Raw genomic sequence first — 23,278 nt, 5'->3', positions numbered from 1 at the left:
CCCGTAAACCCAAGCAAAAAAGCTTACAGCACCTGGTATTCCCACGCGGTCTTCCTACCAAGTACTAACCAGGCCCGGCTCTATTTGGCTGCCGAGATCGGACGAGATCGGGCGCTTAGAGAGCGGTGTGGCCGTAAGCTGCATTTGACATCATCAACAGCTCTTAAAAACGCTGGAGAAGCAGAATGCATGACACTTGCTAAGAAGAAGATAAATGTGGCAAAGTACAAAGTACTATAACTGTACTGGTCTGTTACGCCCCTGTCCAGGGGGTCAGGGTGCAACATACAAAGATAAATTAGCATGTTCCCTCTCCGATCCCCAAACCAAAATCCAGGACCGAGATGTTCCAACAGAATGATATTTATTTTAAACGAAAGAAAGTGTCAAACAAAACATGACACTACAACTCAGGGCGAACCAAGGCCAACATAATAAACAAAATAAGCCATTTCCCACAGAAAGTGCTAGCTAGCCTGATAGAAATAAACAAACCAAAAGACAGTCGCTAACCCTAACTCCCTAATGTGAAAACAAGAGAAAACAATCAAAAGAAAATGGCTGTTCACCCCTACAGATTTAATACTATTTACAAAATATACAATTTATAAACAAAACCACGGCACAAAACCTAACAATTCAAAAATGCTAAATAAGGTTTGGAAACCAAGAACAGCAAACAGGTGTTACTGCCAGAAAGAGCCTCGCTAGCTGTTGGGAACCGTACTTTTAAAACTCCAGGAAGTGTAGGATGGACCAATCAGCTTCCTGTACTGCCCCTCAATCCGGCCAATCAGGCAGGGCACCTATAAGAACAACATATCAAAAACAACACATATGGCCAGGACCGTAACATGGTCTACTAGTAATGAAGCACGATGGTTGACAAACCAATAAAGTAGCAAAACAGTAATGAAAGAACAAAATTTGATGAAAATATAGAACAATTTCTATGAATAAATAGGCAGTAACACCAGCTTGTGCTGCCCGTAAACCCAAGCAAAAAAGCTTACAGCACCTGGTATTCCCACGCGGTCTTCCTACCAAGTACTAACCAGGCCCGGCTCTATTTGGCTGCCGAGATCGGACGAGATCGGGCGCTTAGAGAGCGGTGTGGCCGTAAGCTGCATTTGACATCATCAACAGCTCTTAAAAACGTTGGAGAAGCAGAATGCATGAAACTTGCTAAGACGAAGATAAATGTGGCAAAGTACAAAGTACTATAACTGTACTGGTCTGTTACGCCCCTGTCCAGGGGGTCAGGGTGCAACATACAAAGATAAATTAGCATGTTCCCTCTCCGATCCCCAAACCAAAATCCAGGATCGAGATGTTCCAACAGAATGATATTTATTTTAAACGAAAGAAAGTGTCAAACAAAACATGACACTACAACTCAGGGCGAACCAAGGCCAAAATAATAAACAAAATAAGCCATTTCCCACAGAAAGTGCTAGCTAGCCTGATAGAAATAAACAAACCAAAACACAGTCGCTAACCCTAACTCCCTAATGTGAAAACAGTCCAAAGAAAATGGCTGTTCACCCCTACAGATTTAATACTATTTACGAAATATACAATTTATAAACAAAACCACGGCATAAAACCTAACAATTCAAAAATTCTAAATAAAGTTTGGAAACCAAGAACAGCAAACAGGTGCTGCTGCCAGAAAGAGCCTCGCTAGCTGTTGGGAACCGTACTTTTAAAACTCCAGGAAGTGTAGGATGGACCAATCAGCTTCCTGTACTGCCCCCCAATCCGGCCAATCAGGCAGGGCACCTATAAGAACAACAAAATAAAAACAACACATATGGCCAGGACCGTAACATGGTCTACTAGTAATGAAGCACGATGGTTGAAAAACCAATAAAGTAGCAAAACAGCAATGAAAGAACAAAATTTGATGAAAATATAGAACAATTTCTATGAATAAATAGGCAGTAACACCAGCTTGTGCTGCCCGTAAACCCAAGCAAAAAAGCTTACAGCACCTGGTATTCCCAGGCGGTCTTCCTACCAAGTACTAACCAGGCCCGGCTCTATTTGGCTGCCGAGATCGGACGAGATCGGGCGCTTAGAGAGCGGTGTGGCCGTAAGCTGCATTTGACATCATCAACAGCTCTTAAAAACACTGGAGAAGCAGAATGCATGACACTTGCTAAGAAGAAGATAAATGTGGCAAAGTACAGAGTACTATAACTGTACTGGTCTGTTACGCCCCTGTCCAGGGGGTCAGGGTGCAACATACAAAGATAAATTAGCATGTTCCCTCTCCGATCCCCAAACCAAAATCCAGGACCGAGATGTTCCAACAGAATGATATTTATTTTAAACGAAAGAAAGTGTCAAACAAAACATGACACTACAACTCAGGGCGAACCAAGGCCAACATAATAAACAAAATAAGCCATTTCCCACAGAAAGTGCTAGCTAGCCTGATAGAAATAAACAAACCAAAAGACAGTCGCTAACCCTAACTCCCTAATGTGAAAACAAGAGAAAACAATCAAAAGAAAATGGCTGTTCACCCCTACAGATTTAATACGAATTACAAAATATACAATTTATAAACAAAACCACGGCACAAAACCTAAGAATTCAAAAATGCTAAATAAGGTTTGGAAACCAAGAACAGCAAACAGGTGCTGCTGCCAGAAAGAGCCTCGCTAGCTGTTGGGAACCGTACTTTTAAAACTCCAGGAAGTGTAGGATGGACCAATCAGCTTCCTGTACTGCCCCTCAATCCGGCCAATCAGGCAGGGCACCTATAAGAACGAGAAAATAAAAACAACACATATGGCCAGGACCGTAACATGGTCTACTAGTAATGAAGCACGATGGTTGAAAAACCAATAAAGTAGCAAAACAGCAATGAAAGAACAAAATTTGATGAAAATATAGAACAATTTCTATGAATAAATAGGCAGTAACACCAGCTTGTGCTGCCCGTAAACCCAAGCAAAAAAGCTTACAGCACCTGGTATTCCCAGGCGGTCTTCCTACCAAGTACTAACCAGGCCCGGCTCTATTTGGCTGCCGAGATCGGACGAGATCGGGCGCTTAGAGAGCGGTGTGGCCGTAAGCTGCATTTGACATCATCAACAGCTCTTAAAAACGCTGGAGAAGCAGAATGCATGACACTTGCTAAGAAGAAGATAAATGTGGCAAAGTACAAAGTACTATAACTGTACTGGTCTGTTACGCCCCTGTCCAGGGGGTCAGGGTGCAACATACAAAGATAAATTAGCATGTTCCCTCTCCGATCCCCAAACCAAAATCCAGGATCGAGATGTTCCAACAGAATGATATTTATTTTAAACGAAAGAAAGTGTCAAACAAAACATGACACTACAACTCAGGGCGAACCAAGGCCAACATAATAAACAAAATAAGCCATTTCCCACAGAAAGTGCTAGCTAGCCTGATAGAAATAAACAAACCAAAAGACAGTCGCTAACCCTAACTCCCTAATGTGAAAACAAGAGAAAACAATCAAAAGAAAATGGCTGTTCACCCCTACAGATTTAATACGAATTACAAAATATACAATTTATAAACAAAACCACGGCACAAAACCTAAGAATTCAAAAATGCTAAATAAGGTTTGGAAACCAAGAACAGCAAACAGGTGCTGCTGCCAGAAAGAGCCTCGCTAGCTGTTGGGAACCGTACTTTTAAAACTCCAGGAAGTGTAGGATGGACCAATCAGCTTCCTGTACTGCCCCTCAATCCGGCCAATCAGGCAGGGCACCTATAAGAACGAGAAAATAAAAACAACACATATGGCCAGGACCGTAACATGGTCTACTAGTAATGAAGCACGATGGTTGAAAAACCAATAAAGTAGCAAAACAGCAATGAAAGAACAAAATTTGATGAAAATATAGAACAATTTCTATGAATAAATAGGCAGTAACACCAGCTTGTGCTGCCCGTAAACCCAAGCAAAAAAGCTTACAGCACCTGGTATTCCCAGGCGGTCTTCCTACCAAGTACTAACCAGGCCCGGCTCTATTTGGCTGCCGAGATCGGACGAGATCGGGCGCTTAGAGAGCGGTGTGGCCGTAAGCTGCATTTGACATCATCAACAGCTCTTAAAAACGCTGGAGAAGCAGAATGCATGACACTTGCTAAGAAGAAGATAAATGTGGCAAAGTACAAAGTACTATAACTGTACTGGTCTGTTACGCCCCTGTCCAGGGGGTCAGGGTGCAACATACAAAGATAAATTAGCATGTTCCCTCTCCGATCCCCAAACCAAAATCCAGGATCGAGATGTTCCAACAGAATGATATTTATTTTAAACGAAAGAAAGTGTCAAACAAAACATGACACTACAACTCAGGGCGAACCAAGGCCAACATAATAAACAAAATAAGCCATTTCCCACAGAAAGTGCTAGCTAGCCTGATAGAAATAAACAAACCAAAAGACAGTCGCTAACCCTAACTCCCTAATGTGAAAACAAGAGAAAACAATCAAAAGAAAATGGCTGTTCACCCCTACAGATTTAATACGAATTACAAAATATACAATTTATAAACAAAACCACGGCACAAAACCTAACAATTCAAAAATGCTAAATAAGGTTTGAAAACCAAGAACAGCAAACAGGTGCTGCTGCCAGAAAGAGCCTCGCTAGCTGTTGGGAACCGTACTTTTAAAACTCCAGGAAGTGTAGGATGGACCAATCAGCTTCCTGTACTGCCCCTCAATCCGGCCAATCAGGCAGGGCACCTATAAGAATGAGAAAATAAAAACAACACATATGGCCAGGACCGTAACATGGTCTACTAGTAATGAAGCACGATGGTTGACAAACCAATAAAGTAGCAAAACAGCAATGAAAGAACAAAATTTGATGAAAATATAGAACAATTTCTATGAATAAATAGGCAGTAACACCAGCTTGTGCTGCCCGTAAACCCAAGCAAAAAAGCTTACAGCACCTGGTATTCCCAGGCGGTCTTCCTACCAAGTACTAACCAGGCCCGGCTCTATTTGGCTGCCGAGATCGGACGAGATCGGGCGCTTAGAGAGCGGTGTGGCCGTAAGCTGCATTTGACATCATCAACAGCTCTTAAAAACGCTGGAGAAGCAGAAGGCATGACACTTGCTAAGAAGAAGATAAATGTGGCAAAGTACAAAGTACTATAACTGTACTGGTCTGTTACGCCCCTGTCCAGGGGGTCAGGGTGCAACATACAAAGATAAATTAGCATGTTCCCTCTCCGATCCCCAAACCAAAATCCAGGATCGAGATGTTCCAACAGAATGATATTTATTTTAAACGAAAGAAAGTGTCAAACAAAACATGACACTACAACTCAGGGCGAACCAAGGCCAACATAATAAACAAAATAAGCCATTTCCCACAGAAAGTGCTAGCTAGCCTGATAGAAATAAACAAACCAAAACACAGTCGCTAACCCTAACTCCCTAATGTGAAAACAGTCCAAAGAAAATGGCTGTTCACCCCTACAGATTTAATACTATTTACAAAATATACAATTTATAAACAAAACCACGGCATAAAACCTAACAATTCAAAAATGCTAAATAAAGTTTGGAAACCAAGAACAGCAAACAGGTGCTGCTGCCAGAAAGAGCCTCGCTAGCTGTTGGGAACCGTACTTTTAAAACTCCAGGAAGTGTAGGATGGACCAATCAGCTTCCTGTACTGCCCCCCAAACCGGCCAATCAGGCAGGGCACCTATAAGAACAACAAAATAAAAACAACACATATGGCCAGGACCGTAACACGGTCTACTAGTAATGAAGCACGATGGTTGAAAAACCAATAAAGTAGCAAAACAGCAATGAAAGAACAAAATTTGATGAAAATATAGAACAATTTCTATGAATAAATAGGCAGTAACACCAGCTTGTGCTGCCCGTAAACCCAAGCAAAAAAGCTTACAGCACCTGGTATTCCCAGGCGGTCTTCCTACCAAGTACTAACCAGGCCCGGCTCTATTTGGCTGCCGAGATCGGACGAGATCGGGCGCTTAGAGAGCGGTGTGGCCGTAAGCTGCATTTGACATCATCAACAGCTCTTAAAAACGCTGGAGAAGCAGAATGCATGACACTTGCTAAGAAGAAGATAAATGTGGCAAAGTACAAAGTACTATAACTGTACTGGTCTGTTACGCCCCTGTCCAGGGGGTCAGGGTGCAACATACAAAGATAAATTAGCATGTTCCCTCTCCGATCCCCAAACCAAAATCCAGGACCGAGATGTTCCAACAGAATGATATTTATTTTAAACGAAAGAAAGTGTCAAACAAAACATGACACTACAACTCAGGGCGAACCAAGGCCAACATAATAAACAAAATAAGCCATTTCCCACAGAAAGTGCTAGCTAGCCTGATAGAAATAAACAAACCAAAAGACAGTCGCTAACCCTAACTCCCTAATGTGAAAACAGTCCAAAGAAAATGGCTGTTCACCCCTACAGATTTAATACTATTTACAAAATATACAATTTATAAACAAAACCACGGCACAAAACCTAACAATTCAAAAATGCTAAATAAGGTTTGGAAACCAAGAACAGCAAACAGGTGCTGCTGCCAGAAAGAGCCTCGCTAGCTGTTGGGAACCGTACTTTTAAAACTCCAGGAAGTGTAGGATGGACCAATCAGCTTCCTGTACTGCCCCTCAATCCGGCCAATCAGGCAGGGCACCTATAAGAACAACATATCAAAAACAACACATATGGCCAGGACCGTAACATGGTCTACTAGTAATGAAGCACGATGGTTGACAAACCAATAAAGTAGCAAAACAGTAATGAAAGAACAAAATTTGATGAAAATATAGAACAATTTCTATGAATAAATAGGCAGTAACACCAGCTTGTGCTGCCCGTAAACCCAAGCAAAAAAGCTTACAGCACCTGGTATTCCCAGGCGGTCTTCCTACCAAGTACTAACCAGGCCCGGCTCTATTTGGCTGCCGAGATCGGACGAGATCGGGCGCTTAGAGAGCGGTGTGGCCGTAAGCTGCATTTGACATCATCAACAGCTCTTAAAAACGCTGGAGAAGCAGAATGCATGACACTTGCTAAGAAGAAGATAAATGTGGCAAAGTACAAAGTACTATAACTGTACTGGTCTGTTACGCCCCTGTCCAGGGGGTCAGGGTGCAACATACAAAGATAAATTAGCATGTTCCCTCTCCGATCCCCAAACCAAAATCCAGGACCGAGATGTTCCAACAGAATGATATTTATTTTAAACGAAAGAAAGTGTCAAACAAAACATGACACTACAACTCAGGGCGAACCAAGGCCAACATAATAAACAAAATAAGCCATTTCCCACAGAAAGTGCTAGCTAGCCTGATAGAAAAAAAAAAAACCAAAAGACAGTCGCTAACCCTAACTCCCTAATGTGAAAACAGTCCAAAGAAAATGGCTGTTCACCCCTACAGATTTAATACTATTTACAAAATATACAATTTATAAACAAAACCACGGCACAAAACCTAACAATTCAAAAATGCTAAATAAGGTTTGGAAACCAAGAACAGCAAACAGGTGTTACTGCCAGAAAGAGCCTCGCTAGCTGTTGGGAACCGTACTTTTAAAACTCCAGGAAGTGTAGGATGGACCAATCAGCTTCCTGTACTGCCCCTCAATCCGGCCAATCAGGCAGGGCACCTATAAGAACGAGAAAATAAAAACAACACATATGGCCAGGACCGTAACATGGTCTACTAGTAATGAAGCACGATGGTTGAAAAACCAATAAAGTAGCAAAACAGCAATGAAAGAACAAAATTTGATGAAAATATAGAACAATTTCTATGAATAAATAGGCAGTAACACCAGCTTGTGCTGCCCGTAAACCCAAGCAAAAAAGCTTACAGCACCTGGTATTCCCAGGCGGTCTTCCTACCAAGTACTAACCAGGCCCGGCTCTATTTGGCTGCCGAGATCGGACGAGATCGGGCGCTTAGAGAGCGGTGTGGCCGTAAGCTGCATTTGACATCATCAACAGCTCTTAAAAACACTGGAGAAGCACAATGCATGACACTTGCTAAGAAGAAGACAAATGTGGCAAAGTACAAAGTACTATAACTGTACTGGTCTGTTACGCCCCTGTCCAGGGGGTCAGGGTGCAACATACAAAGATAAATTAGCATGTTCCCTCTCCGATCCCCAAACCAAAATCCAGGATCGAGATGTTCCAACAGAATGATATTTATTTTAAACGAAAGAAAGTGTCAAACAAAACATGACACTACAACTCAGGGCGAACCAAGGCCAACATAATAAACAAAATAAGCCATTTCCCACAGAAAGTGCTAGCTAGCCTGATAGAAATAAACAAACCAAAAGACAGTCGCTAACCCTAACTCCCAAATGTGAAAACAATCCAAAGAAAATGGCAGTTCACCCCTACAGATTTAATACTATTTACAAAATATACAATTTATAAACAAAACCACGGCATAAAACCTAACAATTCAAAAATGCTAAATAAAGTTTGGAAACCAAGAACAGCAAACAGGTGCTGCTGCCAGAAAGAGCCTCGCTAGCTGTTGGGAACCGTACTTTTAAAACTCCAGGAAGTGTAGGATGGACCAATCAGCTTCCTGTACTGCCCCCCAATCCGGCCAATCAGGCAGGGCACCTATAAGAACAACAAAATAAAAACAACACATATGGCCAGGACCGTAACATGGTCTACTAGTAATGAAGCACGATGGTTGACAAACCAATAAAGTAGCAAAACAGCAATGAAAGAACAAAATTTGATGAAAATATAGAACAATTTCTATGAATAAATAGGCAGTAACACCAGCTTGTGCTGCCCGTAAACCCAAGCAAAAAAGCTTACAGCACCTGGTATTCCCAGGCGGTCTTCCTACCAAGTACTAACCAGGCCCGGCTCTATTTGGCTGCCGAGATCGGACGAGATCGGGCGCTTAGAGAGCGGTGTGGCCGTAAGCTGCATTTGACATCATCAACAGCTCTTAAAAACGCTGGAGAAGCAGAATGCATGACACTTGCTAAGAAGAAGATAAATGTGGCAAAGTACAAAGTACTATAACTGTACTGGTCTGTTACGCCCCTGTCCAGGGGGTCAGGGTGCAACATACAAAGATAAATTAGCATGTTCCCTCTCCGATCCCAAAACCAAAATCCAGGACCGAGATGTTCCAACAGAATGATATTTATTTTAAACGAAAGAAAGTGTCAAACAAAACATGACAATACAACTCAGGGCGAACCAAGGCCAACATAATAAACAAAATAAGCCATTTCCCACAGAAAGTGCTAGCTAGCCTGATAGAAATAAACAAACCAAAAGACAGTCGCTAACCCTAACTCCCTAATGTGAAAAAAAGAGAAAACAATCAAAAGAAAATGGCTGTTCACCCCTACAGATTTAATACGAATTACAAAATATACAATTTATAAACAAAACCACGGCACAAAACCTAACAATTCAAAAATGCTAAATAAGGTTTGGAAACCAAGAACAGCAAACAGGTGCTGCTGCCAGAAAGAGCCTCGCTAGCTGTTGGGAACCGTACTTTTAAAACTCCAGGAAGTGTAGGATGGACCAATCAGCTTCCTGTACTGCCCCTCAATCCGGCCAATCAGGCAGGGCACCTATAAGAACGAGAAAATAAAAACAACACATATGGCCAGGACCGTAACATGGTCTACTAGTAATGAAGCACGATGGTTGAAAAACCAATAAAGTAGCAAAACAGCAATGAAAGAACAAACTTTGATGAAAATATAGAACAATTTCTATGAATAAATAGGCAGTAACACCAGCTTGTGCTGCCCGTAAACCCAAGCAAAAAAGCTTACAGCACCTGGTATTCCCAGGCGGTCTTCCTACCAAGTACTAACCAGGCCCGGCTCTATTTGGCTGCCGAGATCGGACGAGATCGGGCGCTTAGAGAGCGGTGTGGCCGTAAGCTGCATTTGACATCATCAACAGCTCTTAAAAACGCTGGAGAAGCAGAATGCATGACACTTGCTAAGAAGAAGATAAATGTGGCAAAGTACAAAGTACTATAACTGTACTGGTCTGTTACGCCCCTGTCCAGGGGGTCAGGGTGCAACATACAAAGATAAATTAGCATGTTCCCTCTCCGATCCCCAAACCAAAATCCAGGACCGAGATGTTCCAACAGAATGATATTTATTTTAAACGAAAGAAAGTGTCAAACAAAACATGACACTACAACTCAGGGCGAACCAAGGCCAACATAATAAACAAAATAAGCCATTTCCCACAGAAAGTGCTAGCTAGCCTGATAGAAATAAACAAACCAAAAGACAGTCGCTAACCCTAACTCCCTAATGTGAAAACAGTCCAAAGAAAATGGCTGTTCACCCCTACAGATTTAATACTATTTACAAAATATACAATTTATAAACAAAACCACGGCACAAAACCTAACAATTCAAAAATGCTAAATAAGGTTTGGAAACCAAGAACAGCAAACAGGTGCTGCTGCCAGAAAGAGCCTCGCTAGCTGTTGGGAACCGTACTTTTAAAACTCCAGGAAGTGTAGGATGGACCAATCAGCTTCCTGTACTGCCCCTCAATCCGGCCAATCAGGCAGGGCACCTATAAGAACAACATATCAAAAACAACACATATGGCCAGGACCGTAACATGGTCTACTAGTAATGAAGCACGATGGTTGACAAACCAATAAAGTAGCAAAACAGTAATGAAAGAACAAAATTTGATGAAAATATAGAACAATTTCTATGAATAAATAGGCAGTAACACCAGCTTGTGCTGCCCGTAAACCCAAGCAAAAAAGCTTACAGCACCTGGTATTCCCAGGCGGTCTTCCTACCAAGTACTAACCAGGCCCGGCTCTATTTGGCTGCCGAGATCGGACGAGATCGGGCGCTTAGAGAGCGGTGTGGCCGTAAGCTGCATTTGACATCATCAACAGCTCTTAAAAACGCTGGAGAAGCAGAATGCATGACACTTGCTAAGAAGAAGATAAATGTGGCAAAGTACAAAGTACTATAACTGTACTGGTCTGTTACGCCCCTGTCCAGGGGGTCAGGGTGCAACATACAAAGATAAATTAGCATGTTCCCTCTCCGATCCCCAAACCAAAATCCAGGACCGAGATGTTCCAACAGAATGATATTTATTTTAAACGAAAGAAAGTGTCAAACAAAACATGACACTACAACTCAGGGCGAACCAAGGCCAACATAATAAACAAAATAAGCCATTTCCCACAGAAAGTGCTAGCTAGCCTGATAGAAAAAAAAAAAACCAAAAGACAGTCGCTAACCCTAACTCCCTAATGTGAAAACAGTCCAAAGAAAATGGCTGTTCACCCCTACAGATTTAATACTATTTACAAAATATACAATTTATAAACAAAACCACGGCATAAAACCTAACAATTCAAAAATGCTAAATAAAGTTTGGAAACCAAGAACAGCAAACAGGTGCTGCTGCCAGAAAGAGCCTCGCTAGCTGTTGGGAACCGTACTTTTAAAACTCCAGGAAGTGTAGGATGGACCAATCAGCTTCCTGTACTGCCCCCCAATCCGGCCAATCAGGCAGGGCACCTATAAGAACAACAAAATAAAAACAACACATATGGCCAGGACCGTAACATGGTCTACTAGTAATGAAGCACGATGGTTGACAAACCAATAAAGTAGCAAAACAGCAATGAAAGAACAAAATTTGATGAAAATATAGAACAATTTCTATGAATAAATAGGCAGTAACACCAGCTTGTGCTGCCCGTAAACCCAAGCAAAAAAGCTTACAGCACCTGGTATTCCCAGGCGGTCTTCCTACCAAGTACTAACCAGGCCCGGCTCTATTTGGCTGCCGAGATCGGACGAGATCGGGCGCTTAGAGAGCGGTGTGGCCGTAAGCTGCATTTGACATCATCAACAGCTCTTAAAAACGCTGGAGAAGCAGAATGCATGACACTTGCTAAGAAGAAGATAAATGTGGCAAAGTACAAAGTACTATAACTGTACTGGTCTGTTACGCCCCTGTCCAGGGGGTCAGGGTGCAACATACAAAGATAAATTAGCATGTTCCCTCTCCGATCCCAAAACCAAAATCCAGGACCGAGATGTTCCAACAGAATGATATTTATTTTAAACGAAAGAAAGTGTCAAACAAAACATGACAATACAACTCAGGGCGAACCAAGGCCAACATAATAAACAAAATAAGCCATTTCCCACAGAAAGTGCTAGCTAGCCTGATAGAAATAAACAAACCAAAAGACAGTCGCTAACCCTAACTCCCTAATGTGAAAACAGTCCAAAGAAAATGGCTGTTCACCCCTACAGATTTAATACTATTTACAAAATATACAATTTATAAACAAAACCACGGCACAAAACCTAACAATTCAAAAATGCTAAATAAGGTTTGGAAACCAAGAACAGCAAACAGGTGCTGCTGCCAGAAAGAGCCTCGCTAGCTGTTGGGAACCGTACTTTTAAAACTCCAGGAAGTGTAGGATGGACCAATCAGCTTCCTGTACTGCCCCTCAATCCGGCCAATCAGGCAGGGCACCTATAAGAACAACATATCAAAAACAACACATATGGCCAGGACCGTAACATGGTCTACTAGTAATGAAGCACGATGGTTGACAAACCAATAAAGTAGCAAAACAGTAATGAAAGAACAAAATTTGATGAAAATATAAAACAATTTCTATGAATAAATAGGCAGTAACACCAGCTTGTGCTGCCCGTAAACCCAAGCAAAAAAGCTTACAGCACCTGGTATTCCCACGCGGTCTTCCTACCAAGTACTAACCAGGCCCGGCTCTATTTGGCTGCCGAGATCGGACGAGATCGGGCGCTTAGAGAGCGGTGTGGCCGTAAGCTGCATTTGACATCATCAACAGCTCTTAAAAACGTTGGAGAAGCAGAATGCATGAAACTTGCTAAGACGAAGATAAATGTGGCAAAGTACAAAGTACTATAACTGTACTGGTCTGTTACGCCCCTGTCCAGGGGGTCAGGGTGCAACATACAAAGATAAATTAGCATGTTCCCTCTCCGATCCCCAAACCAAAATCCAGGATCGAGATGTTCCAACAGAATGATATTTATTTTAAACGAAAGAAAGTGTCAAACAAAACATGACACTACAACTCAGGGCGAACCAAGGCCAACATAATAAACAAAATAAGCCATTTCCCACAGAAAGTGCTAGCTAGCCTGATAGAAATAAACAAACCAAAACACAGTCGCTAACCCTAACTCCCTAATGTGAAAACAGTCCAAAGAAAATGGCTGTTCACCCCTACAGATTTAATACTATTTACAAAATATACAATTTATAAACAAAACCACGGCATAAAACCTAACAATTCAAAAATGCTAAATAAAGTTTGGAAACCAAGAACAGCAAACAGGTGCTGCTGCCAGAAAGAGCCTCGCTAGCTGTTGGGAACCGTACTTTTAAAACTCCAGGAAATGTAGGATGGACCAATCAGCTTCCTGTACTGCCCCCCAATCCGGCCAATCAGGCAGGGCACCTATAAGAACAACAAAATAAAAACAACACATATGGCCAGGACCGTAACATGGTCTACTAGTAATGAAGCACGATGGTTGAAAAACCAATAAAGTAGCAAAACAGCAATGAAAGAACAAAATTTGATGAAAATAAAGAACAATTTCTATGAATAAATAGGCAGTAACACCAGCTTGTGCTGCCCGTAAACCCAAGCAAAAAAGCTTACAGCACCTGGTATTCCCAGGCGGTCTTCCTACCAAGTACTAACCAGGCCCGGCTCTATTTGGCTGCCGAGATCGGACGAGATCGGGCGCTTAGAGAGCGGTGTGGCCGTAAGCTGCATTTGATATCATCAACAGCTCTTAAAAACGCTGGAGAAGCAGAATGCATGACACTTGCTAAGAAGAAGATAAATGTGGCAAAGTACAAAGTACTATAACTGTACTGGTCTGTTACGCCCCTGTCCAGGGGGTCAGGGTGCAACATACAAAGATAAATTAGCATGTTCCCTCTCCGATCCCCAAACCAAAATCCAGGACCGAGATGTTCCAACAGAATGATATTTATTTTAAACGAAAGAAAGTGTCAAACAAAACATGACACTACAACTCAGGGCGAACCAAGGCCAACATAATAAACAAAATAAGCCATTTCCCACAGAAAGTGCTAGCTAGCCTGATAGAAATAAACAAACCAAAAGACAGTCGCTAACCCTAACTCCCTAATGTGAAAACAAGAGAAAACAATCAAAAGAAAATGGCTGTTCACCCCTACAGATTTAATACTATTTACAAAATATACAATTTATAAACAAAACCACGGCACAAAACCTAACAATTCAAAAATGCTAAATAAGGTTTGGAAACCAAGAACAGCAAACAGGTGTTACTGCCAGAAAGAGCCTCGCTAGCTGTTGGGAACCGTACTTTTAAAACTCCAGGAAGTGTAGGATGGACCAATCAGCTTCCTGTACTGCCCCTCAATCCGGCCAATCAGGCAGGGCACCTATAAGAACAACATATCAAAAACAACACATATGGCCAGGACCGTAACATGGTCTACTAGTAATGAAGCACGATGGTTGACAAACCAATAAAGTAGCAAAACAGTAATGAAAGAACAAAATTTGATGAAAATATAGAACAATTTCTATGAATAAATAGGCAGTAACACCAGCTTGTGCTGCCCGTAAACCCAAGCAAAAAAGCTTACAGCACCTGGTATTCCCACGCGGTCTTCCTACCAAGTACTAACCAGGCCCGGCTCTATTTGGCTGCCGAGATCGGACGAGATCGGGCGCTTAGAGAGCGGTGTGGCCGTAAGCTGCATTTGACATCATCAACAGCTCTTAAAAACGTTGGAGAAGCAGAATGCATGAAACTTGCTAAGACGAAGATAAATGTGGCAAAGTACAAAGTACTATAACTGTACTGGTCTGTTACGCCCCTGTCCAGGGGGTCAGGGTGCAACATACAAAGATAAATTAGCATGTTCCCTCTCCGATCCCCAAACCAAAATCCAGGATCGAGATGTTCCAACAGAATGATATTTATTTTAAACGAAAGAAAGTGTCAAACAAAACATGACACTACAACTCAGGGCGAACCAAGGCCAAAATAATAAACAAAATAAGCCATTTCCCACAGAAAGTGCTAGCTAGCCTGATAGAAATAAACAAACCAAAACACAGTCGCTAACCCTAACTCCCTAATGTGAAAACAGTCCAAAGAAAATGGCTGTTCACCCCTACAGATTTAATACTATTTACGAAATATACAATTTATAAACAAAACCACGGCATAAAACCTAACAATTCAAAAATTCTAAATAAAGTTTGGAAACCAAGAACAGCAAACAGGTGCTGCTGCCAGAAAGAGCCTCGCTAGCTGTTGGGAACCGTACTTTTAAAACTCCAGGAAGTGTAGGATGGACCAATCAGCTTCCTGTACTGCCCCCCAATCCGGCCAATCAGGCAGGGCACCTATAAGAACAACAAAATAAAAACAACACATATGGCCAGGACCGTAACATGGTCTACTAGTAATGAAGCACGATGGTTGAAAAACCAATAAAGTAGCAAAACAGCAATGAAAGAACAAAATTTGATGAAAATATAGAACAATTTCTATGAATAAATAGGCAGTAACACCAGCTTGTGCTGCCCGTAAACCCAAGCAAAAAAGCTTACAGCACCTGGTATTCCCAGGCGGTCTTCCTACCAAGTACTAACCAGGCCCGGCTCTATTTGGCTGCCGAGATCGGACGAGATCGGGCGCTTAGAGAGCGGTGTGGCCGTAAGCTGCATTTGACATCATCAACAGCTCTTAAAAACACTGGAGAAGCAGAATGCATGACACTTGCTAAGAAGAAGATAAATGTGGCAAAGTACAGAGTACTATAACTGTACTGGTCTGTTACGCCCCTGTCCAGGGGGTCAGGGTGCAACATACAAAGATAAATTAGCATGTTCCCTCTCCGATCCCCAAACCAAAATCCAGGACCGAGATGTTCCAACAGAATGATATTTATTTTAAACGAAAGAAAGTGTCAAACAAAACATGACACTACAACTCAGGGCGAACCAAGGCCAACATAATAAACAAAATAAGCCATTTCCCACAGAAAGTGCTAGCTAGCCTGATAGAAATAAACAAACCAAAAGACAGTCGCTAACCCTAACTCCCTAATGTGAAAACAAGAGAAAACAATCAAAAGAAAATGGCTGTTCACCCCTACAGATTTAATACGAATTACAAAATATACAATTTATAAACAAAACCACGGCACAAAACCTAAGAATTCAAAAATGCTAAATAAGGTTTGGAAACCAAGAACAGCAAACAGGTGCTGCTGCCAGAAAGAGCCTCGCTAGCTGTTGGGAACCGTACTTTTAAAACTCCAGGAAGTGTAGGATGGACCAATCAGCTTCCTGTACTGCCCCTCAATCCGGCCAATCAGGCAGGGCACCTATAAGAACGAGAAAATAAAAACAACACATATGGCCAGGACCGTAACATGGTCTACTAGTAATGAAGCACGATGGTTGAAAAACCAATAAAGTAGCAAAACAGCAATGAAAGAACAAAATTTGATGAAAATATAGAACAATTTCTATGAATAAATAGGCAGTAACACCAGCTTGTGCTGCCCGTAAACCCAAGCAAAAAAGCTTACAGCACCTGGTATTCCCAGGCGGTCTTCCTACCAAGTACTAACCAGGCCCGGCTCTATTTGGCTGCCGAGATCGGACGAGATCGGGCGCTTAGAGAGCGGTGTGGCCGTAAGCTGCATTTGACATCATCAACAGCTCTTAAAAACGCTGGAGAAGCAGAATGCATGACACTTGCTAAGAAGAAGATAAATGTGGCAAAGTACAAAGTACTATAACTGTACTGGTCTGTTACGCCCCTGTCCAGGGGGTCAGGGTGCAACATACAAAGATAAATTAGCATGTTCCCTCTCCGATCCCCAAACCAAAATCCAGGATCGAGATGTTCCAACAGAATGATATTTATTTTAAACGAAAGAAAGTGTCAAACAAAACATGACACTACAACTCAGGGCGAACCAAGGCCAACATAATAAACAAAATAAGCCATTTCCCACAGAAAGTGCTAGCTAGCCTGATAGAAATAAACAAACCAAAAGACAGTCGCTAACCCTAACTCCCTAATGTGAAAACAAGAGAAAACAATCAAAAGAAAATGGCTGTTCACCCCTACAGATTTAATACGAATTACAAAATATACAATTTATAAACAAAACCACGGCACAAAACCTAAGAATTCAAAAATGCTAAATAAGGTTTGGAAACCAAGAACAGCAAACAGGTGCTGCTGCCAGAAAGAGCCTCGCTAGCTGTTGGGAACCGTACTTTTAAAACTCCAGGAAGTGTAGGATGGACCAATCAGCTTCCTGTACTGCCCCTCAATCCGGCCAATCAGGCAGGGCACCTATAAGAACGAGAAAATAAAAACAACACATATGGCCAGGACCGTAACATGGTCTACTAGTAATGAAGCACGATGGTTGAAAAACCAATAAAGTAGCAAAACAGCAATGAAAGAACAAAATTTGATGAAAATATAGAACAATTTCTATGAATAAATAGGCAGTAACACCAGCTTGTGCTGCCCGTAAACCCAAGCAAAAAAGCTTACAGCACCTGGTATTCCCAGGCGGTCTTCCTACCAAGTACTAACCAGGCCCGGCTCTATTTGGCTGCCGAGATCGGACGAGATCGGGCGCTTAGAGAGCGGTGTGGCCGTAAGCTGCATTTGACATCATCAACAGCTCTTAAAAACGCTGGAGAAGCAGAATGCATGACACTTGCTAAGAAGAAGATAAATGTGGCAAAGTACAAAGTACTATAACTGTACTGGTCTGTTACGCCCCTGTCCAGGGGGTCAGGGTGCAACATACAAAGATAAATTAGCATGTTCCCTCTCCGATCCCCAAACCAAAATCCAGGATCGAGATGTTCCAACAGAATGATATTTATTTTAAACGAAAGAAAGTGTCAAACAAAACATGACACTACAACTCAGGGCGAACCAAGGCCAACATAATAAACAAAATAAGCCATTTCCCACAGAAAGTGCTAGCTAGCCTGATAGAAATAAACAAACCAAAAGACAGTCGCTAACCCTAACTCCCTAATGTGAAAACAAGAGAAAACAATCAAAAGAAAATGGCTGTTCACCCCTACAGATTTAATACGAATTACAAAATATACAATTTATAAACAAAACCACGGCACAAAACCTAACAATTCAAAAATGCTAAATAAGGTTTGAAAACCAAGAACAGCAAACAGGTGCTGCTGCCAGAAAGAGCCTCGCTAGCTGTTGGGAACCGTACTTTTAAAACTCCAGGAAGTGTAGGATGGACCAATCAGCTTCCTGTACTGCCCCTCAATCCGGCCAATCAGGCAGGGCACCTATAAGAATGAGAAAATAAAAACAACACATATGGCCAGGACCGTAACATGGTCTACTAGTAATGAAGCACGATGGTTGACAAACCAATAAAGTAGCAAAACAGCAATGAAAGAACAAAATTTGATGAAAATATAGAACAATTTCTATGAATAAATAGGCAGTAACACCAGCTTGTGCTGCCCGTAAACCCAAGCAAAAAAGCTTACAGCACCTGGTATTCCCAGGCGGTCTTCCTACCAAGTACTAACCAGGCCCGGCTCTATTTGGCTGCCGAGATCGGACGAGATCGGGCGCTTAGAGAGCGGTGTGGCCGTAAGCTGCATTTGACATCATCAACAGCTCTTAAAAACGCTGGAGAAGCAGAAGGCATGACACTTGCTAAGAAGAAGATAAATGTGGCAAAGTACAAAGTACTATAACTGTACTGGTCTGTTACGCCCCTGTCCAGGGGGTCAGGGTGCAACATACAAAGATAAATTAGCATGTTCCCTCTCCGATCCCCAAACCAAAATCCAGGATCGAGATGTTCCAACAGAATGATATTTATTTTAAACGAAAGAAAGTGTCAAACAAAACATGACACTACAACTCAGGGCGAACCAAGGCCAACATAATAAACAAAATAAGCCATTTCCCACAGAAAGTGCTAGCTAGCCTGATAGAAATAAACAAACCAAAACACAGTCGCTAACCCTAACTCCCTAATGTGAAAACAGTCCAAAGAAAATGGCTGTTCACCCCTACAGATTTAATACTATTTACAAAATATACAATTTATAAACAAAACCACGGCATAAAACCTAACAATTCAAAAATGCTAAATAAAGTTTGGAAACCAAGAACAGCAAACAGGTGCTGCTGCCAGAAAGAGCCTCGCTAGCTGTTGGGAACCGTACTTTTAAAACTCCAGGAAGTGTAGGATGGACCAATCAGCTTCCTGTACTGCCCCCCAAACCGGCCAATCAGGCAGGGCACCTATAAGAACAACAAAATAAAAACAACACATATGGCCAGGACCGTAACACGGTCTACTAGTAATGAAGCACGATGGTTGAAAAACCAATAAAGTAGCAAAACAGCAATGAAAGAACAAAATTTGATGAAAATATAGAACAATTTCTATGAATAAATAGGCAGTAACACCAGCTTGTGCTGCCCGTAAACCCAAGCAAAAAAGCTTACAGCACCTGGTATTCCCAGGCGGTCTTCCTACCAAGTACTAACCAGGCCCGGCTCTATTTGGCTGCCGAGATCGGACGAGATCGGGCGCTTAGAGAGCGGTGTGGCCGTAAGCTGCATTTGACATCATCAACAGCTCTTAAAAACGCTGGAGAAGCAGAATGCATGACACTTGCTAAGAAGAAGATAAATGTGGCAAAGTACAAAGTACTATAACTGTACTGGTCTGTTACGCCCCTGTCCAGGGGGTCAGGGTGCAACATACAAAGATAAATTAGCATGTTCCCTCTCCGATCCCCAAACCAAAATCCAGGACCGAGATGTTCCAACAGAATGATATTTATTTTAAACGAAAGAAAGTGTCAAACAAAACATGACACTACAACTCAGGGCGAACCAAGGCCAACATAATAAACAAAATAAGCCATTTCCCACAGAAAGTGCTAGCTAGCCTGATAGAAATAAACAAACCAAAAGACAGTCGCTAACCCTAACTCCCTAATGTGAAAACAGTCCAAAGAAAATGGCTGTTCACCCCTACAGATTTAATACTATTTACAAAATATACAATTTATAAACAAAACCACGGCACAAAACCTAACAATTCAAAAATGCTAAATAAGGTTTGGAAACCAAGAACAGCAAACAGGTGCTGCTGCCAGAAAGAGCCTCGCTAGCTGTTGGGAACCGTACTTTTAAAACTCCAGGAAGTGTAGGATGGACCAATCAGCTTCCTGTACTGCCCCTCAATCCGGCCAATCAGGCAGGGCACCTATAAGAACAACATATCAAAAACAACACATATGGCCAGGACCGTAACATGGTCTACTAGTAATGAAGCACGATGGTTGACAAACCAATAAAGTAGCAAAACAGTAATGAAAGAACAAAATTTGATGAAAATATAGAACAATTTCTATGAATAAATAGGCAGTAACACCAGCTTGTGCTGCCCGTAAACCCAAGCAAAAAAGCTTACAGCACCTGGTATTCCCAGGCGGTCTTCCTACCAAGTACTAACCAGGCCCGGCTCTATTTGGCTGCCGAGATCGGACGAGATCGGGCGCTTAGAGAGCGGTGTGGCCGTAAGCTGCATTTGACATCATCAACAGCTCTTAAAAACGCTGGAGAAGCAGAATGCATGACACTTGCTAAGAAGAAGATAAATGTGGCAAAGTACAAAGTACTATAACTGTACTGGTCTGTTACGCCCCTGTCCAGGGGGTCAGGGTGCAACATACAAAGATAAATTAGCATGTTCCCTCTCCGATCCCCAAACCAAAATCCAGGACCGAGATGTTCCAACAGAATGATATTTATTTTAAACGAAAGAAAGTGTCAAACAAAACATGACACTACAACTCAGGGCGAACCAAGGCCAACATAATAAACAAAATAAGCCATTTCCCACAGAAAGTGCTAGCTAGCCTGATAGAAAAAAAAAAAACCAAAAGACAGTCGCTAACCCTAACTCCCTAATGTGAAAACAGTCCAAAGAAAATGGCTGTTCACCCCTACAGATTTAATACTATTTACAAAATATACAATTTATAAACAAAACCACGGCACAAAACCTAACAATTCAAAAATGCTAAATAAGGTTTGGAAACCAAGAACAGCAAACAGGTGTTACTGCCAGAAAGAGCCTCGCTAGCTGTTGGGAACCGTACTTTTAAAACTCCAGGAAGTGTAGGATGGACCAATCAGCTTCCTGTACTGCCCCTCAATCCGGCCAATCAGGCAGGGCACCTATAAGAACGAGAAAATAAAAACAACACATATGGCCAGGACCGTAACATGGTCTACTAGTAATGAAGCACGATGGTTGAAAAACCAATAAAGTAGCAAAACAGCAATGAAAGAACAAAATTTGATGAAAATATAGAACAATTTCTATGAATAAATAGGCAGTAACACCAGCTTGTGCTGCCCGTAAACCCAAGCAAAAAAGCTTACAGCACCTGGTATTCCCAGGCGGTCTTCCTACCAAGTACTAACCAGGCCCGGCTCTATTTGGCTGCCGAGATCGGACGAGATCGGGCGCTTAGAGAGCGGTGTGGCCGTAAGCTGCATTTGACATCATCAACAGCTCTTAAAAACACTGGAGAAGCACAATGCATGACACTTGCTAAGAAGAAGACAAATGTGGCAAAGTACAAAGTACTATAACTGTACTGGTCTGTTACGCCCCTGTCCAGGGGGTCAGGGTGCAACATACAAAGATAAATTAGCATGTTCCCTCTCCGATCCCCAAACCAAAATCCAGGATCGAGATGTTCCAACAGAATGATATTTATTTTAAACGAAAGAAAGTGTCAAACAAAACATGACACTACAACTCAGGGCGAACCAAGGCCAACATAATAAACAAAATAAGCCATTTCCCACAGAAAGTGCTAGCTAGCCTGATAGAAATAAACAAACCAAAAGACAGTCGCTAACCCTAACTCCCAAATGTGAAAACAATCCAAAGAAAATGGCAGTTCACCCCTACAGATTTAATACTATTTACAAAATATACAATTTATAAACAAAACCACGGCATAAAACCTAACAATTCAAAAATGCTAAATAAAGTTTGGAAACCAAGAACAGCAAACAGGTGCTGCTGCCAGAAAGAGCCTCGCTAGCTGTTGGGAACCGTACTTTTAAAACTCCAGGAAGTGTAGGATGGACCAATCAGCTTCCTGTACTGCCCCCCAATCCGGCCAATCAGGCAGGGCACCTATAAGAACAACAAAATAAAAACAACACATATGGCCAGGACCGTAACATGGTCTACTAGTAATGAAGCACGATGGTTGACAAACCAATAAAGTAGCAAAACAGCAATGAAAGAACAAAATTTGATGAAAATATAGAACAATTTCTATGAATAAATAGGCAGTAACACCAGCTTGTGCTGCCCGTAAACCCAAGCAAAAAAGCTTACAGCACCTGGTATTCCCAGGCGGTCTTCCTACCAAGTACTAACCAGGCCCGGCTCTATTTGGCTGCCGAGATCGGACGAGATCGGGCGCTTAGAGAGCGGTGTGGCCGTAAGCTGCATTTGACATCATCAACAGCTCTTAAAAACGCTGGAGAAGCAGAATGCATGACACTTGCTAAGAAGAAGATAAATGTGGCAAAGTACAAAGTACTATAACTGTACTGGTCTGTTACGCCCCTGTCCAGGGGGTCAGGGTGCAACATACAAAGATAAATTAGCATGTTCCCTCTCCGATCCCAAAACCAAAATCCAGGACCGAGATGTTCCAACAGAATGATATTTATTTTAAACGAAAGAAAGTGTCAAACAAAACATGACAATACAACTCAGGGCGAACCAAGGCCAACATAATAAACAAAATAAGCCATTTCCCACAGAAAGTGCTAGCTAGCCTGATAGAAATAAACAAACCAAAAGACAGTCGCTAACCCTAACTCCCTAATGTGAAAAAAAGAGAAAACAATCAAAAGAAAATGGCTGTTCACCCCTACAGATTTAATACGAATTACAAAATATACAATTTATAAACAAAACCACGGCACAAAACCTAACAATTCAAAAATGCTAAATAAGGTTTGGAAACCAAGAACAGCAAACAGGTGCTGCTGCCAGAAAGAGCCTCGCTAGCTGTTGGGAACCGTACTTTTAAAACT

General features: G+C 41.9%; 24 pseudogenes; all 24 read right to left on the bottom strand.

Annotated features, from left to right (window-relative positions):
- Window positions 1-20: 20 nt before the first annotated feature.
- On the bottom strand, window positions 21-139 carry LOC137109642 (5S ribosomal RNA; annotated as a pseudogene).
- An 867-nt stretch (window positions 140-1,006) lies between these two features.
- LOC137109641 (5S ribosomal RNA) lies at window positions 1,007-1,125 on the bottom strand (annotated as a pseudogene).
- Window positions 1,126-1,982: 857 nt separating this feature from the next.
- Window positions 1,983-2,101, bottom strand: LOC137109532 (5S ribosomal RNA; annotated as a pseudogene).
- An 867-nt stretch (window positions 2,102-2,968) lies between these two features.
- LOC137109531 (5S ribosomal RNA) lies at window positions 2,969-3,087 on the bottom strand (annotated as a pseudogene).
- An 867-nt stretch (window positions 3,088-3,954) lies between these two features.
- LOC137109530 (5S ribosomal RNA) lies at window positions 3,955-4,073 on the bottom strand (annotated as a pseudogene).
- Window positions 4,074-4,940: 867 nt separating this feature from the next.
- LOC137109529 (5S ribosomal RNA) lies at window positions 4,941-5,059 on the bottom strand (annotated as a pseudogene).
- Window positions 5,060-5,916: 857 nt separating this feature from the next.
- LOC137109528 (5S ribosomal RNA) lies at window positions 5,917-6,035 on the bottom strand (annotated as a pseudogene).
- Window positions 6,036-6,892: 857 nt separating this feature from the next.
- Window positions 6,893-7,011, bottom strand: LOC137109527 (5S ribosomal RNA; annotated as a pseudogene).
- An 858-nt stretch (window positions 7,012-7,869) lies between these two features.
- Window positions 7,870-7,988, bottom strand: LOC137109526 (5S ribosomal RNA; annotated as a pseudogene).
- An 857-nt stretch (window positions 7,989-8,845) lies between these two features.
- On the bottom strand, window positions 8,846-8,964 carry LOC137109525 (5S ribosomal RNA; annotated as a pseudogene).
- Window positions 8,965-9,831: 867 nt separating this feature from the next.
- Window positions 9,832-9,950, bottom strand: LOC137109523 (5S ribosomal RNA; annotated as a pseudogene).
- Window positions 9,951-10,807: 857 nt separating this feature from the next.
- On the bottom strand, window positions 10,808-10,926 carry LOC137109522 (5S ribosomal RNA; annotated as a pseudogene).
- An 858-nt stretch (window positions 10,927-11,784) lies between these two features.
- On the bottom strand, window positions 11,785-11,903 carry LOC137109521 (5S ribosomal RNA; annotated as a pseudogene).
- Window positions 11,904-12,760: 857 nt separating this feature from the next.
- LOC137109639 (5S ribosomal RNA) lies at window positions 12,761-12,879 on the bottom strand (annotated as a pseudogene).
- Window positions 12,880-13,736: 857 nt separating this feature from the next.
- On the bottom strand, window positions 13,737-13,855 carry LOC137109520 (5S ribosomal RNA; annotated as a pseudogene).
- An 867-nt stretch (window positions 13,856-14,722) lies between these two features.
- On the bottom strand, window positions 14,723-14,841 carry LOC137109638 (5S ribosomal RNA; annotated as a pseudogene).
- An 857-nt stretch (window positions 14,842-15,698) lies between these two features.
- LOC137109519 (5S ribosomal RNA) lies at window positions 15,699-15,817 on the bottom strand (annotated as a pseudogene).
- Window positions 15,818-16,684: 867 nt separating this feature from the next.
- Window positions 16,685-16,803, bottom strand: LOC137109518 (5S ribosomal RNA; annotated as a pseudogene).
- Window positions 16,804-17,670: 867 nt separating this feature from the next.
- On the bottom strand, window positions 17,671-17,789 carry LOC137109517 (5S ribosomal RNA; annotated as a pseudogene).
- An 867-nt stretch (window positions 17,790-18,656) lies between these two features.
- LOC137109516 (5S ribosomal RNA) lies at window positions 18,657-18,775 on the bottom strand (annotated as a pseudogene).
- An 857-nt stretch (window positions 18,776-19,632) lies between these two features.
- Window positions 19,633-19,751, bottom strand: LOC137109515 (5S ribosomal RNA; annotated as a pseudogene).
- Window positions 19,752-20,608: 857 nt separating this feature from the next.
- LOC137109514 (5S ribosomal RNA) lies at window positions 20,609-20,727 on the bottom strand (annotated as a pseudogene).
- Window positions 20,728-21,585: 858 nt separating this feature from the next.
- Window positions 21,586-21,704, bottom strand: LOC137109511 (5S ribosomal RNA; annotated as a pseudogene).
- Window positions 21,705-22,561: 857 nt separating this feature from the next.
- LOC137109510 (5S ribosomal RNA) lies at window positions 22,562-22,680 on the bottom strand (annotated as a pseudogene).
- Window positions 22,681-23,278: the final 598 nt, after the last annotated feature.

The sequence above is a fragment of the Channa argus genome, unplaced genomic scaffold, assembly GCF_033026475.1.
Source record: "Channa argus isolate prfri unplaced genomic scaffold, Channa argus male v1.0 Contig004, whole genome shotgun sequence".
NCBI lineage: Eukaryota > Metazoa > Chordata > Actinopteri > Anabantiformes > Channidae > Channa > Channa argus.
Note: the sequence above shows the minus strand (reverse complement) of the source record. Positions and strands in the feature narration are given on the sequence as shown.